Source organism: Myotis daubentonii, chromosome 1 (assembly GCF_963259705.1).
Source record: "Myotis daubentonii chromosome 1, mMyoDau2.1, whole genome shotgun sequence".
NCBI lineage: Eukaryota > Metazoa > Chordata > Mammalia > Chiroptera > Vespertilionidae > Myotis > Myotis daubentonii.
The window spans coordinates 233,249,633-233,264,332 of record NC_081840.1 but is presented as its reverse complement, the minus strand read 5'-3'; the positions used below and the strand labels follow the sequence as shown (position 1 = coordinate 233,264,332).

Genomic DNA, 14,700 nt, shown 5'->3' with positions numbered 1-14,700 from the left:
TTCTGCAAAAAGAGTAAAAGATTTTCTTTTACTGTTTAAGACCTGTTCCATCTACAGTTCCCAGGAGACTGGCATGCTATGGGAGATAAAGCCCAGCTTCAATTTTTGAAAAGATATATATATATATTTTATTGATTTCAGAGAGAAAGGGAGAGGGAGAGAGGTAGAAACAGCAATGATGAGAGAGAATCATTGATTGGCTGCCCCCTGCACCCCTTCCTGGGGATCGAGCCCGCAACCCAGGCATGTGCCCTTGATTGGAATCGAACCTGGGACCCTTAAGTCCGCAGGCGACGCTCTACCCACTGAGCCACACCGGTTAGGGCCCAGCTTCAGTTTTTACCCTACACAAAGCCCAGCACTTCCCCGGGGCCTCCACATTCAGGAGCTCTCCTTCCCCAGTCTGTGCCTCCCTGTCATCGTGTGTGAGTCCGCCTGGACCCTGGCTGCTCTTTCTTAGCCGTTCCCTGTACCAGGACCCCACTCCCGGCCCCTCTGACCGCGGCACAGGCTCCTTGAAGCTAGAGGTCCCTGCTAAGGCCCTGGCCAGTCAGTGGGTCCACATGGCCCTCTTTGGGGTGAAGTTTGCAGAAGTGGGATGTTCTGGCTGTGATTGGCGAGGACCACCGTCTCCTTCCTCACTGCCGGCCCCTCTGGTTGGCAGCCCACCAGGCCGGATCCTGCCAGAGCTCCCAGAACGTCCTGGTGTCCAAGTCAGCATTTTTGCCAGCTTTGGGTAAACTCTGGCCATTATTTTGGCAAATACTGTTTTTCTGTCCGGTTCCTCCCTGTCTTTCTCAGGCTTCAACACACATGTGCACCCGTTAAATCTTGTCTGTCAGGTGCCTGAGACTATCACTTCCACAGTTTCCTCCCTGTTCTTCGGACTGGATGATCCCTGCCGGTAAGTTCATCGACTCTCTCTCCCGGCACCTTCCATCTTCTTCCACGCCCTTCCCCTGATTTTGTCATGTGGGTACTTTTCATTTCTAGAATTTTTATTTTATTCTTTTTTTTTTTAAAGATATATATTTTTTATTACCCTAGCCAGTTTGGCTCAGTGGATAGAGTGTCGGCCTGAGGACTGAAGGGTCCCAGGTTCGATTCTGGTCAAGGTCAAGTACCTTGGCTGCAGGCTCCTCCCCGCCCTGGTGGGGGCTCATGCAGGGGGCCACCTATTGATGTGTTTCTCTCACATCGGTGTTTCTCTCTCTTTCCCCCTCTCTCACACTCTCTCTAAAAATCAATGGAAAAATATCCTTCAGTAAGGATTTTAAAAAATATACATATATATTCTTGATTTTTCAGAGAGGAAGGCAGAAGGAGAGAGAGAGAGAAACATCAATGATGAGAGATCGGCTGCCTCCTGCACACCCCGCACAGGGAAGTGAGCCCGAACCCAGGCCTGTGCCCTGACCGGGAACGGAGCCGTGACCAACCGCTGAGCCATGCCGCCGGGCCAGGTTTGCTTGTTAAACGGGACCCTCGTGTATCTGTGGGGAACGGTGAGCTCTGGCCGCGCCGGGGATAGAGTCCGTGGCAATGACAGGGTTAGTCTCTTCGTTTTGACACAGCTGCTCGACGTGTAAGGAGCTGACACGAGGGGAGACAGGGAGAGGGACCTCTGTGAGCTCTAAAGCTTCCCTGTGAACGTGAAATGATTCCAATAAAAAGAATGAGAACGACCCCACTGGCTTGGGGGGTGCGGGGGGCGGGCAGGGGAGGGCCAGCCACCTGTGGTGTGTGCCTGCTGCCAGGCGGCTGTCTCCGGTTAGGCCCTGGCTGGGGTGGCAAAGCTGGTTACCAGCCCAGGGCGGACGAGGTCCCAGTGCTTCCAGTGCGCGGCCGGCCCAGGGCTCAGAAAGGACTATTTTAAAAATATATATATTTCTTTTTTATATATATATAATTGATTTCAGAGAGGAAGGGAGAGGGAGAGAGATAGAAACAGCAATGATGAGAGAGACTCATTGATTGGCTGCCTCCTGCACGCACCCTACTGGGGATCGAGCCCACAACCCAGGCCTGTGCTCTGACTGGGAATCAAACCCGGGACCTCTTGGTTCACAGATCGATGCTCAATCCACTGAGCCACACCAGCCGGCCGGGTGATAGCTTGAAGTTCAAAGCCCAGCATGATCTTAAAGATGTCTGCCACACCCAGTTCCCTCATCAGCTGTGTCATTTTTTGTTTGTTTATGTAAATAAAAGTGCATGCTGACACACTCCTCCCCCCACCCCTGCAGGTCTGTATTTTGCTTCTCACTTGGCCTCATGCTCTGAAGACCTTGACAGCAGCACGCAGCTCACTCTCGCCCTCGCTCAGAGCTGCTTGGTGTCCCAGCAGCCCGGGCGCAGTAACCCAGGCCCTCCCACCCTCTGCCTGCGGGCTCGGCCCCGGGCGCCATGGTACATGTAGGTCGCTGTGCAGGTGGCCGGTGTGACCGAGTTACCGAGCTGGGGCTGCAGGCCAGGTCCCTGTGTCTCCCTACCTGTGGGGACAAGACAGATCCCTCCCGATGCTGCCGCTTCCACACCCACCTCGGGTGCAGCCCCTGCTCCCAGCCCAGCCCAGCCCAGTGCCTCTGGCCTGCGGCCGGTGTGCCCATCTGCGGGGGGAGAAATGGAGTGTTCGTTTCCGTTGCCTTCCTGTTGTTGGGAACGAAGAGCCACTGGACTGTGTGTCCTTGGAAGAACGATCTGGACCTCTCGTCCAACATCCACCAAACACCCAGCACCGGCTTTGGGAGGCGCCTAGTGAGACCGCACCGCGCACCGCACTCCCCTCCCTCCGCCCCGGTGGCTCCCTCTGGAGGAGGAGGGAGCGCACAGCACGGGGAGACCCGCTGAGGCCGGCTTCCTACTCCTGTTTGGTGGCTGGTGCGGTGGCCCAGGGGGCTTGGCCGGTGCCAGCGTGAGCCAGGCAGGCTGAGCCAGGGCGATCCTAGGGGCGCCGTCTCAGCACCCAGGCCCCTCCCCGCCCAGGCGGCGTCCCTCTCCTCTGAGCGGGTCCCGTGGGCGGCCTGCCAGGCCGTGAGGACCCTGGAGCCTTGGTGTGGCCCCAACCCCCGCCCCTGTGCTCACAACCACCTTTGTCGCAGCCACAGGCCCCTGGTCACCTCGGGGTGACCTCACGCAGGGCGCAGGCTGTCTCCGCTGGAAGAAGCCGGTGGCTGAGGGTTGGAAATACACAGACATTTTTAATGGAAGCAAAATGGGGCAACGGCGTCACGGCCATCCGGGACTGAGCTCAGGTGAGGCAGGGCGGGCGCTGTGCCCCTGTCATGGCAGCCACAGCAGCCGGGAGGCAGGGGGGCAGCCTGGCCGTGGGGGGCCTGCGAGGAGCCCAGGCTGCCAGCTTCCTCCCTGGGCAGGAGCACAGGCTCTGGCCTGCAGGTTCTGCAAACACCCCGAGGGCGGGCCCCTAGCGGCTCCCAGAGCCTCCTGAGCGTCATTACGGTAATCACACACCATGAGTATTTAAACACACCCACACAAGCGAGCCTGCGAGCTGGTGGAGGGGGGCGAGCTGGTGGAGGGGGCGAGCTGGTGGAGGGGGGCGAGCTGGTGGAGGGGGGCGAGCTGGTGGAGGGGCGAGCTGGTGGAGGGGGGCAAAAAACCCACAAAAAAACAAACCTCTCGGCCTTTGCGCCATCTTCTTTTTTCTTAAGGCAACTCAGGTGTTTGTTTTTAAATATTTTTTTATTGATTTTTTACAGAGAGGAAGGGAGAGGGATAGAGAGTTAGAAACATTGATGAGAGAGAAACACGGATCAGCTGCCTCTTGCCCACCCCCTACTGGGGATGTGCCCGCAACCAAGGTACATGCCCTTGACCGGAATCGAACCCGAGACCCTTCAGTCCGTAGGCCGACGCTCTATCCACTGAGCCACACCGGTCAGGGCCTCAGGTGTTTATTTTTGGCAAGCTGACGGAAGGAAGATAAGATTCCCCCTGGCTGAGGTTCAGGGCTCAGAATGGGGCAGGATCTTGGAGGGGAGCGACCACACTTTGAAGGTTGAGTTCTTCATTAGCTGTGCCCTGGTCACCTGGGCTTCTGTCTGGATGGGGTGCAACTCCATGGGAGGAGAGGTGCAGCCTTTTTTGTCCTGCTGGGGTGCGCCAGACCTGAGCAGCACCTGTGTGGTTGGGTTCCACATGCTCACACCAGGAGCCAGCTTCAAGGCTTTCGGCAGCAACACTGGCTGCCACAACACCTGGGACGTGGCCTTGAGGATTTGGGGTTCAAGATAAGACCACCTGTGAGGGTCCTGGCCCTCCTGGTCCCGGGGGCCCTGCGGAGGTACGTGGCTGCGGGCGGCCACAGCTATTCCAGCAACTCCGCCTCCCTCTCCCAGCCCCTCGGCCACTTCGCACCTGGCCAAGTGCAGGGGCTGGGGCTGCGGCTGCGGGCCATTTGGGAGGCCTTCAGGTGCCTTTCAGGAAAGCGGCTCTCTGAGCCCGGTAAGAGCCCCTTTGACTGGGAGCCAGGTGATGATGGGCCTAAGCTTAAAGGGGGAAGTTGGAAGCCGGGGCATAAAGTAGGGAAAGGACCGCTGGGAGGGAGAGGGCAGAAGGCTCTGCCACTGGAGCCAGTGGCTTGGTCTGGCCAGGGCCTCTGTCTTCTTGACCTGGGGGGGCCTGCGGTAGACTTCCAGGGGGCGTACCTCAGTGTCTGTATCCACAACCTCAACTTCTGGGCATGCCCATGGGCTCGGCAGCACCCAGGCCCTGCGGCCCGCCCTACGGGGAAGTGTCCTCAGCTGTGAGCCCAACACCAAGGCTGCTGGAAGGATTCGGAGGGGCGAGTATGATGGGGTTCACGGCTGCGTGGGGCTTCTCGCCCTTCCTGAACACCTGCTCGCTTAGGTCCCCAGTGGAGGGCGAGTAATAGAGGTCCTCTGGCGAGAGCTGGGAGCTGAGGGGCCGCGTGCTCTGCCGATTCCTGGGAGCTGGCTGCCAGGGACTGAGGGAGCTGGTGGAGGGGTGCGAGCCGGTGGCGGGGTGCGAGCCGCTGGAGCATTTTTTCTTTCTGGATTTTAATTTCCTGCAATTCTCATAATCAGAAAAAGAAGTGTTACTTTAGCGCAAAACAACGTTTCTTTAGCCAAAGCCTGAGCGCGTGGGCAGCGACGGCCGGGAGCCCAGCCCTGGGGGTCCCCGACCTGGGCCGTCCCCGGGAAGGGTGGGGGCCGGATGGCGCCTGTCTTCTCTGCCCTGGGCCCTCGGGCATCGCTTCCTTTCTTCCGAGGGAACCGGGAGCTCCCTGAGCCCGGCCGCCGGTGGAGTCGGGATGCAGGGGAAAGAGCGGCCGGCCTGGGCGGCGGGGCGGGCGGGGCCGTGGGCGGAGCCACGGCAGGGGCGGGGCCAGGGCGGACTGGGCCGTGGGGCGGGGCCAGGGCTGTGGGGCGGGGCCAGGGCGGACTGGGCTGTGGGGCGGGGCCAGGGCTGTGGGGCGGGGCCAGGGCGGACTGGGCTGTGGGGCGGGGCCAGGGCGGGGGCGGGGCCAGGGCGGACTGGGCTGTGGGGCGGGGCCAGGGCGGGGGCGGGGCCAGGGCGGGGGCGGGGCCAGGGCGGGGGCGGGGCTCCGGGAGGTCTCTAACCCTGCGGCCCCAGCGGCGGGCGGAGCCTCCACATCCGCCCGAGCACGCGAGCTCAGCTGCCCCCGCCGCGCCGAGCTGCTCGGCCCGCACCTCCCTCCCCGGGCTTGTCTGGAGGGAGCGCAGCTGGGCAGGTGCGCCCGCGCCCTGGGGAGGCGGCCCGACCCCGCGCCGCTCTTCCTTCCCCGCAGCCGGTGACAGCATTGATTTTATAGACACAGGCCAGGTCATCCGCTAGGAAGAGAGGTGTGGGTCGGTCGCGCCTCCCAGGAGACAGGGTCAAGTCCCAGCTTCCTGCTTGTGAAGGTGACCTCATAGGGAAAGCGCCTTCGCGGGAGAAAGTAACTTCACAGCTTAAGGCCTGGCATGGGGAGGGAAGTCATGCAATTCAGCACCTGCCCAGGTGGGTGTGCGTGGCTGTCCGAAGGGTGAGGTCCAGTGGGGAGGCAGCTCTGGGGGGCCCAGCCCGGCTGGAGAGGCAGCGGGAGCCCCACTCCCGAAAGCCCAACATGAGGCTGACTGAGGAGTGGGGTCTTTGTGAAGGGCACTGGGAGACCTAGCAGGTGGGTAACGTGGTCAATTCGTGCTTTAAACAAATCCCCTGGCCCAGCCAGCATGGCTCAGTGGTTGAGTGTCCACCTAGGAACCAGGAGGTCCGGGCACATGCCTGGGTTGCAGGCTTGATCCCCAGGGGAGGGTGTGCAGGAGGCAGCCGGTCAATGATTCTCTCTCATTACCCATGTTTCTATTTCTCTCTCCCTCTCTTTTCCTCTCTGAAATCAATAATGATAATAATCATTATATATACATATGTGCACCATCCCCTGGCCTATGGGGATCGGGCCAAAACCAGCTCTCCAACATCCGAGGGGTCCTGGATTGCGAGAGGGTGCAGGCCAGACCAAGGGACCCACCGGTGCATGATTGGGACCTTGGGACCGGGAAGGGCTCCAGGGCATGTCCGGCCTGTCTCGCCCAGTCCCCATCAGCCAGACCCCAGCAGCAAGCTAACCTACCGGTCGGAGCGTCTGCCCCCTGGTGGTCAGTGCGTGTCATAGTGACTGGTTGAACCGTGGAACGAAGGGTTGGACACTTAGCATATTAGGCTTTCACTGTATAGGGGATATATATATATATATATATATATATACACATATATAAATTTCATTTAAAAAAATCCCCTGGCTGGGTGCAGAGAATGGACTGTAGGGGAAGTAAGTGGGGCAGGAGAACAGTGAGGAGAAAGCTGCCCAAATTCCAAGGAGGAAGTTGAACTAAGGCCATGCAGGGGCGGGGGGGGGGGGGGGGCGGGGGCAGGGCAGCAGGAGAGACAAAGAGAGGAGCGTGAGGCTGGCTGGGGTGGAATCGCCAGGAAGCAGACTTTGTGGGGAAGATGGGTCTGTAGTTGCTCCAGGACTGGACCCCGGTCCTGGGCTGTGCTTTGCTCCTGGAGGTGACCACGGAGACTGATGACAGGCACCTAAGGGCCAGCCCCAAGGCAGGCGGAGATAGGCTGGGTGGGCAGGGAGGGTGGGGGCCCTCCCGCCTGCTCAGGCCTCTCAGCCAGCACGTGGGGAGGCGCTAGCAGGGTTTCAGTCCGCACGTCCATCTCCCTAGAGACAAGAGGGGTGGCCCATGTGACCGAGGGCCTTGCAATGCGGTCTGCTGGCTCCTGGGGGCTGCCCCGGGGGCTGAGGTAGGGCCTGGCGTTGGGAAAGGCCGGCTTCAAGCCTGGAGAGTGGTCAGGACTCTCCACTGCTGGGTCTGGGCTTGCCCTGGGCTGAAGGGAGGGCCTCCTTCCCCTCCTCTCGTCGGAGGCAGGGGCCGCGGGGGCGGGGGGGGGGCATGGGAGGAGGGGCGGGGAGAGAGGCTGGTTCCCACTTGGAAGCCCTCTTTATTTGGCCAGGGATGGAGAAAGGCTGAGGTCAGAGAGCACGCATCCCCATGGAAACAGCAATGAGCCTGGCCCCTGGGGGACCCGGGCCCAGGTGGGGGATGGGGAGGCCAAGCTGGAGCTTGGGGGGCTCCTTCAGTGAAGGGGCCCGACACTGGCCTTTGGCCGCGGCTCTTACAGGGGGGTCTGGGCCCTGAACTGCAGAACCGTGGCCGGTTCCGTCCCTGCTCCAGCAGGACCGCAGAGAGGAAGCGGGGGCTCCGAGGGAGAGTAGATGCGCCTCCAAGAGCTGGAGGCCCCACGTGGGCGGTCAGTGGACAGTGGGCAGCCGGAGACGGGAGGCTGCGGGGCTGGCTCCAGAGCCGGCGGGCAGGTCTGGGGTACCTGGGTCCTCAATGCCTTGCTCAGCTCAGCTCAGCCTGAGAGGCTGGTTGTAGGGGGTGGGGGTGGGGGCAGCTGGTGGGAGCCATGATGGAGGGCCCCTGAACCCCAACAGCCCGAGCAGGGCAGCCCTGGCCCTCTGAAAGGCCTCCTGTGTGTCTGTGGTTGCTGTTTCACGTCGAGACTGGACTCTTAGTCCTTCCAATGGCTGCGGTTGCCCCCATCCGAGTACAGAGTTTTCGTTTAGGGAAGTGATGAGTCTCAAAGAGGCCAAAACCAGGTTCAGGCCCAGCTGCTGCCACCCTCGAGTGCCCTGCACACCTCTGGGCCGGCCGGGCTCGAGGCTCCGCCTTTCCTGGCCCTCACCCACCTGCCTGAGGCCTGCTCTCCAAGAACCACCGTCCTCGCCGCCCACCCTGCCGCGGAGGCTGCCCCGGCTCTCAGAACTCCCGAGCTGTGTGCCCACCTGCAGGAGCCTCACAGCTGGGTGCATCCGAGGACGTGCACCTGCCTGGGACCTCCTCCTGCAGTCCATCCGGCCAGGCCCCCGGGCTGTGCAGGGCTGGGGCCTGTCCCGCCTGCCACACTTGCTGAAAAGATCTCAGAACCTCTGAGAGACAGCCAGCTGGGTCCTGGGAGGCCCACCCCAAATACCCTTCTTCAAAAAAATACACACACACACACATGTTTCGAATAAATGTACATGTCGAGCCCGGCCAGCGTGGCTCAGTGGTTGAGTGTTGACCTATGAGCCAGGAGGTCATGGTTTGATTCCTGGTCAAGGGCACATGTCCGGGTTGGGGGCTCAATCCCGTGTGGAGCGTGCAGGAGGCAGCCGATCAATGATTCTCGTCATTGACGTTTCTCTCTCTCTCTTCCTCTCTGAAATCAATAAAAATATATTTAAAAATTTGCATGCTGATTGCATTATTCTAATATTTTTGCCCCCCTGGGAAAGGAGCCTTCATTCCTAATCCGTGAAATAAAATGAGATACGTTGGTGTTTATCTTGTACTGCAGGGACTTCAAAGGTGCTGGGGGGGGGGCATGCATTTTCTTGTGCTAGAGGGCACCCGGCCTCCCGCAGCTGGAGGGCTATCACAAGATGCAAAGGCGAAGGGGCCGCGGCCCAGCTGGCCGCCTTCCAGGGGCGCCCAGGGGGTCTCTTCTGGGGGCTCAGGACCCCGCACCCTGCACGGTTGCAGCACACAGCAGGGCCTCGCCATATAGTTTCCGGACAGAAGGTGAGCAAGCCCATCAACCCTGTCAGCCGGGAGCCTGGGGAGGGCCCTGGCCCGTCCCTGCTGGGGGTGGGGTGGGGGAAGCAGCTGGCCGCTGGCCACGGGGTAGTCCGAGTGCCAGCTTCCCTTTGGCGAGTGCTGCCTACAGAGCCCTGCACCGGCAGAGCTGGCCAGGCCTTTGTACCCCGGTCCGAGCCTGGCGGGGAGATGGCGCTCTGCCGCGGAGGCCGACCCCGGAGAGCCGGCGGCTGGAGGGCGGGGAGGAAGACCCGGGAAAGGAGCCCCGCGGTGGACCTCCGTGTCCACCATCAGTTACGTCCTCACCACAGCCCAAGCGCCTTCCCCGGCCGGACTCTGACCAGGGGCCGACCCTCCAGGGTGGCGCCTCCCCCAGCAACGCGGGGGCTGTGGCCCCTGACTCCGAACCCGGCCCCCACGGCACCAGCTCCAGGCCGGCCCCGAGCCCGGAGCCGAGAGGCGGGACGGAGGGCACGGCTGGCCCCGCGCCCCGCAGATCCCGCCGGAGGACGCACCCCGCGGGGCCGGCCCGCCCCCCATTCCTGTGGCTGCGGTGACCCTCACCCCGAGGCTGTCCTGCGGGGTTCGGGGGCGCAGGCGTGGAGAGCGCTGCGCCTCCTCTGCCGTCCCGGGAGCGCCCGGCTGCCCGGCGAGGTGCCCGCGGGCGGGGGCAGAGGAGCCTCCGCCGTCTTCCCGGCCCCGGTGGCACCGCCGGGGCCCGCGCCTTCTTCCCGCCCCGCGGCCCGGGCGCCTCCCGCGCGTGGCAGTGCGAGCGCCGGGCGCGGGGCGGGCGGGGGGCGAGCGCCGCGGGCGGCGATTGGACGCGCGGCCGTGACGTCAGCACGCGCGCTCGCTCCGCCGCCGCCTCGGGCGCCGAGCTCTCCGTTCCGCCGCCGCCTGGCGCGCGCCCGGCCGAGAAGCGGGAGCGGGGCGCGCTCGGCGCTGGTCTCAGGCGGCTCGCGGGGTCCCGCGGCCCCGGCCCCGGCCCCCCGGCCCCGTCCGCGGCCGCCGCCCCGCCCCGCTCGCCCGGCGCGGATTTGAACCGCCCGGCCGCGGCCCGCGAGCGCGGCAGCCAATCAGCGGCGCGCACTTTCCCGCGGCTTCTGCGGCGGCGGCGGCCCGGCGGCGGCGGCGGCGGGCGGGAGGCGCGGGGGCGGGGTCGGCGCCGCGCGCGGAAAGCCTGGGCCTGGCCGGCCGCGCCCGCCGCCGCCCCCCGCGCCCCCGGCCCGGCCCCCTTCCCGAGAGCCGCCGCCGCGCCGAGCGCCGCGCCCGAGAGCCTTCGCCGCCGGAGGATGCGACGCACCGCAGGTCACTGGGGCGGCCGCGGGCCGAGGGCGGGCGGGGGCCGGGCCGGGGGCGCGGGCGGCGGTAACGGGGCGGCGGGCGCGGCCATGTTGGGCCTCGGGCGGCTGCACCTGTGCCGCCGGCGGGCCGAGCGGCCTTTGTTCGCGGCGGCGCCGGGCGGCTGGCCGGTCTTTGTGAGGCGCGGGCCGGGCCGGGGCCGGGCAGTGGGAGGGGCGCGCCGGGCGGCGGGAGGCGCTTTTTGTCTGCGGTGGGTCCCGGGGACGCTGGCGGGTGCCGGCCGTTGGTGCGCGCGGGCGCCGGAACCGGACCGGGCCCGGCAGGTGGCGGCGGGGGCCGGCGTGGGGACCCGCTGGGCTTGGGGGCGCCCGTCGCTCCCGGCCCCGCCCGGCGCTGCCGGTTTCCCTCCGGTCCTCGGGCGGACGAGGGGCCCTGAGGCCTCGGGACGCGCGGAGACGCTCGCGGGGGCCGGTGAGCGCCGGCATTTAAAAACGCGCCGGTGCGGGCGGCGGGAGGGCAGGAGGCGGGCCCGCGGCCGCCGGCGTCTCCTCTCCCCGGGCCCGGGACGCCGACAGCCGCGGGTTTGACATGTAAGCGGACACTCGGTGTCTCGAGCAGGTCGTTGGCGCCCGGCGGTTAACCGAGCCCGCGCCCCGCGGGACCGGCGCGCCGGTTGGGGGAGCCCCGCGCTGACAGCCGCGCGCCGCCGCCGGCGGAGGCCTGGGCTTCGGAGCGCGTTCCGCGCCTCGGCGTCCGCCCGCCCCGCGGTCTCTAACCGCGTTACAGACCTCGCGTTCGGAGCGGCTGCGCGGCGCCCCGGCCGGTGTGTGGACGCGAGGTGACCCCGCCGGAGGGCGCGCCGCCCGGCCGCGGCTGGGACGGGAACCCCTTTCTTTCCGCAGACGGTTTACACGGCCGGGCGCGCCTTGGAGCGGTAGGAAGCCGCTGCCCCGAGCCCGCGGGGGCCTTCCCTCCCCGCCCCCGCCCCCGCCCCGCCGCCCAAATCTCAACCGCCGGCTGGAGCGAGGACTCACGCCGCAAGCACGATGCCTTTGAGTCACTTCCTTTCCTCTCCTTCCATTTTCTCAGACGCCCTGCAGCCCCGGGTGTGGGCCTGTGGCTGCTAACCGGAGGGCTCCCGCCACATGGTCGGGAGCGTGTGAGGGACTCCCCTCCCCTCCGGCCGCTCCTGCGAGGCCGCCTCCGGTCCGGGTCCGGTCCGTCCCGGTCCCGTGGGAGGGCAGCAGATAAGGAAGGTCACCCGTTCCCAAGAGCACGGGCGGGATGCTGTGTGCGGCGAGGGGCAGGCTGCGATGTGTAGGCTGACCCAGCAGACGCTCGTGGAGCCACACAGTCTGGCAAGGTCCACGGCTGCCCGGTGGGGCCACGGGCCCTGTTTTCTCGGGCATCTGATTGGCTGAAGCAAACGAAGCGGGGTCAGCCTGTCCCGTCCGAGGCCCTGCGGCCTGGCGACCTCCTCCCCTCTCACCAGTAGCTCAGCCTCCAAAGGTTTGCTCGCATCGCAGAGCAGAGCGTGAGCTAAAACCCGTCGGCTGCTTCCTCCTCACGCTTGGGTGCCAGTGGGTGGAATGGGGCTTCTGGTGGGAAGACAGGAGCCACTAAGGAGACGTGTGCGAGGTGAGACGCAGGGCTCCGTGCCGGGCGTGGAGAAAGGGGGTGCTGACGTGATGCTGGAGCTGGTCACCCACACTTAGGTCCCTGCCCTTGTCACCTGGACTCCCAACCTGCCCAGGAGCGGCCTTGGTGGCAGGAACGGAAGCTACAGGCTTCGTTCTCGGGCTCGGCCTGTGGGCTTGTGTGTGGCGGACGGCCTGACGGTAGCATCTGTGCAGGTGTTTGTTATCCTCCCCCGAGGGTATTTTCCCATTGGCTTTTAGAGACAGAGAGAGAAACATCTAGGCGAGAGAGACGCATCGATTGGTCGCCTCCGCATGCGCCCAGACCAGGGCCAGGAATGGAGCCTGCAGTCGAGGTAGGTGCCCTTGACTGGAATCGAACCCGGGGCCCGTCAGTCCATGGGCCGATGCTCTATCCACGGAGCCACACCGGCCAGGGCAAATGTATGCCGTTTTGAATGAGCATCTTAGTTGTCTGAGCCTCACTCTTCTCTGGCTGGACTCCAGGCCTTGGTGTTGGTTGTGGACTGCTGCTGGTCCTCCCTTTCTGAGGACAGATACCCAGCCCTTTTCTTCTCTTAATATGTTTTTATTGATGTCAGAGAGGAAGGGAGAGACACATCAATGATGAGAGAATATCATGGATCGGCTGCCTCCCGCACACGCCCTACTGGGGTCGGGCCCGCAACCCGGGCATGTGCCCTTGGCCGGAATTGAACCCGGGACCCTTCAGCCCACAGGCCGATGCTCTAGCCATTGAGCCACACCGGCGAGGGCCCGACACCCAGCCTTTTAGTGGCCGTCGTGACCTCTCCCCCGGGCTGAGCTCTTGGCAGGAGGCAGATGCAGAGCCCTGCTGTGCCCTCACGCAGGCACTCAGTCAAGGCTGCATCAGTGGGCATGGAGCGCAGGGTAAACCCACCACCCGCGTCAGTGCCAGCCCCTGGCCTGTTTGCCTCTCTTTTTCGCCAGTCATGTTGGAGCAGGAGGGGACCCTCTGGGAGAAGCTGAGTATGGACAGTCGGGGGCTGGCCGAAGGTCTCCCTCCTTTAATGGGGAAGCCAGGATCGTGTGTGCCTCTTCTCTTCTCCTTTTCTCAGCGTAGCTAACTCAAATGTGAAGTAGAAGTTAGTTATGAAACATGCAAGTACAGCCGCAGGCAGACCTGAGCCTGCCTAAGCTGAAACGAGCAGTGGTGGTTCCCCGCCCGTCTAGGGTCCCGGGCAGGCGGAGCGTCGAGTCTGCCAGACACAAGCACAGGGGTCGAGGCCGTGCTTCCCGAACTGTCCACTGTCCGCACCCCTTGTGCACTTCCTGCTCAGGACGGGCTCTTTACAGCGAGCGCCATGGGGAGGGAAAGGCTGCCCCTGGCTGCCCAGGGGCTCGTCCACATCTTGCCGTCGTCTGTGGTTGCAGCTGACGGATCCGATGGACTTGGTTTGCTGGTTTTAAAACATCAAGACACACCTCAGAGCAGTGTCGTTCTTGACTCTGCCTTCCACAAAGCAAACGGCCCGCGACGAGTCTTCAGGGCATCTTAACGCCTGCGATACGTAACGGTTTCAGCAAACACACAAGGGCGGGCCTTGCGGCTGGCTGGGCTGAGCGCCGGCCTTCGGCCTTCGCTAGGGGTGCGTGGAGTGTTTGTCCTGCAGAAGGAGCTAGGACCCTGTTCTGTGTTGACCGGGTTGTCATGGAAAGTTGGTTAAATGGTAATGTATGTCTGTTCCTCTCATGCTGACCAGTTTTTCACACGTGTCTGCACTCGTGTCGGAGAAAGTGTGTTTCTGACTCCAGGTTTCCTCTCCCCAGCGAGTGCTGAGCCCTCCTGCTCTTTCTAAAAGGCACGTGCGACCCTCTGAGGCCACTCCTCAGGGAGTCCATTGCCCGTTGGGGTTCAAGACGAGGCAGTCACTGCATGTCTTACTTTGCCCTCTCCTGGCCTCCCAGCTGACCTCTGGCTCCCCTGCTTCCGCTGGGGCCTTGGCATGGTCAGCTTGCCCCTCCCCCCGCGCCCCTCCCAACCCCTTGCAAGTGTGGGCGTGGCTGGCCCTTCCTGTTAATTCCTCCTCCTTGGTTCCCAGCTTGGACGCACTCCTAGGGAGCACCGAGTCCCTGCCTGCTGCGGGCGGCTCTCTGGGTGTCCCAGCCACCGTCAGCACCGTCCATGCTCACTCTGCTCCAGCCGCTGCCCCTGGCCTGCTGCTGCCCACAGCCACACGTGGCCTCAGGCTGCTGGAGGCTCCTGTGGACACTGTACGGCTTGCTCCTTGCTCAGGCGGCTTCCTCGCCCACCCTGCTGCCTCGCGGCACTCAGCCCTGCGCCAGCCCGTCCGACACTGTCCTCTGATGTGCCGTACGCTGCTTACCTGTCCGTCTTCCCGATGGCACTGAGGGGTCCGTAAGGGCTTCGAGGACTGTCTTACCCCATGACAGAGGGTGCCCGAGGGACTGTCATTCACAGCGACGCTGTATGAAGGGGCCCTCGGCCCTCGTGCAGGCTTTGAGTGTGACAGCTCCCAGAAGGGGGGGGGCAGGGTGAGCGTGCTGGTCCTGGTGTGCGGCTGGAAAGGCGTCACCTCCCCACGGAGGCCCGAGGGGGGGCTCCGGGACCGTGGCCTTCCCAA

At 64.0% G+C, this 14,700-nt stretch overlaps 1 protein-coding gene and 1 pseudogene across 1 annotated transcript in view; one reads left to right on the top strand and one right to left on the bottom strand.

Annotated features, from left to right (window-relative positions):
* Positions 1-3,683: 3,683 nt before the first annotated feature.
* Positions 3,684-5,023, bottom strand: LOC132242865 (uncharacterized protein C2orf81-like; annotated as a pseudogene).
* A 5,244-nt stretch (positions 5,024-10,267) lies between these two features.
* The window catches only part of NSD2 (nuclear receptor binding SET domain protein 2), a 44,206-nt gene continuing 39,773 nt past the window's right edge, over positions 10,268-14,700 (top strand). The window contains exon 1 of the mRNA XM_059677461.1: positions 10,268-10,442. The gene's annotated coding sequence lies outside the window, so the exon portion shown is untranslated. The remainder of the gene's footprint in view (positions 10,443-14,700) is intronic.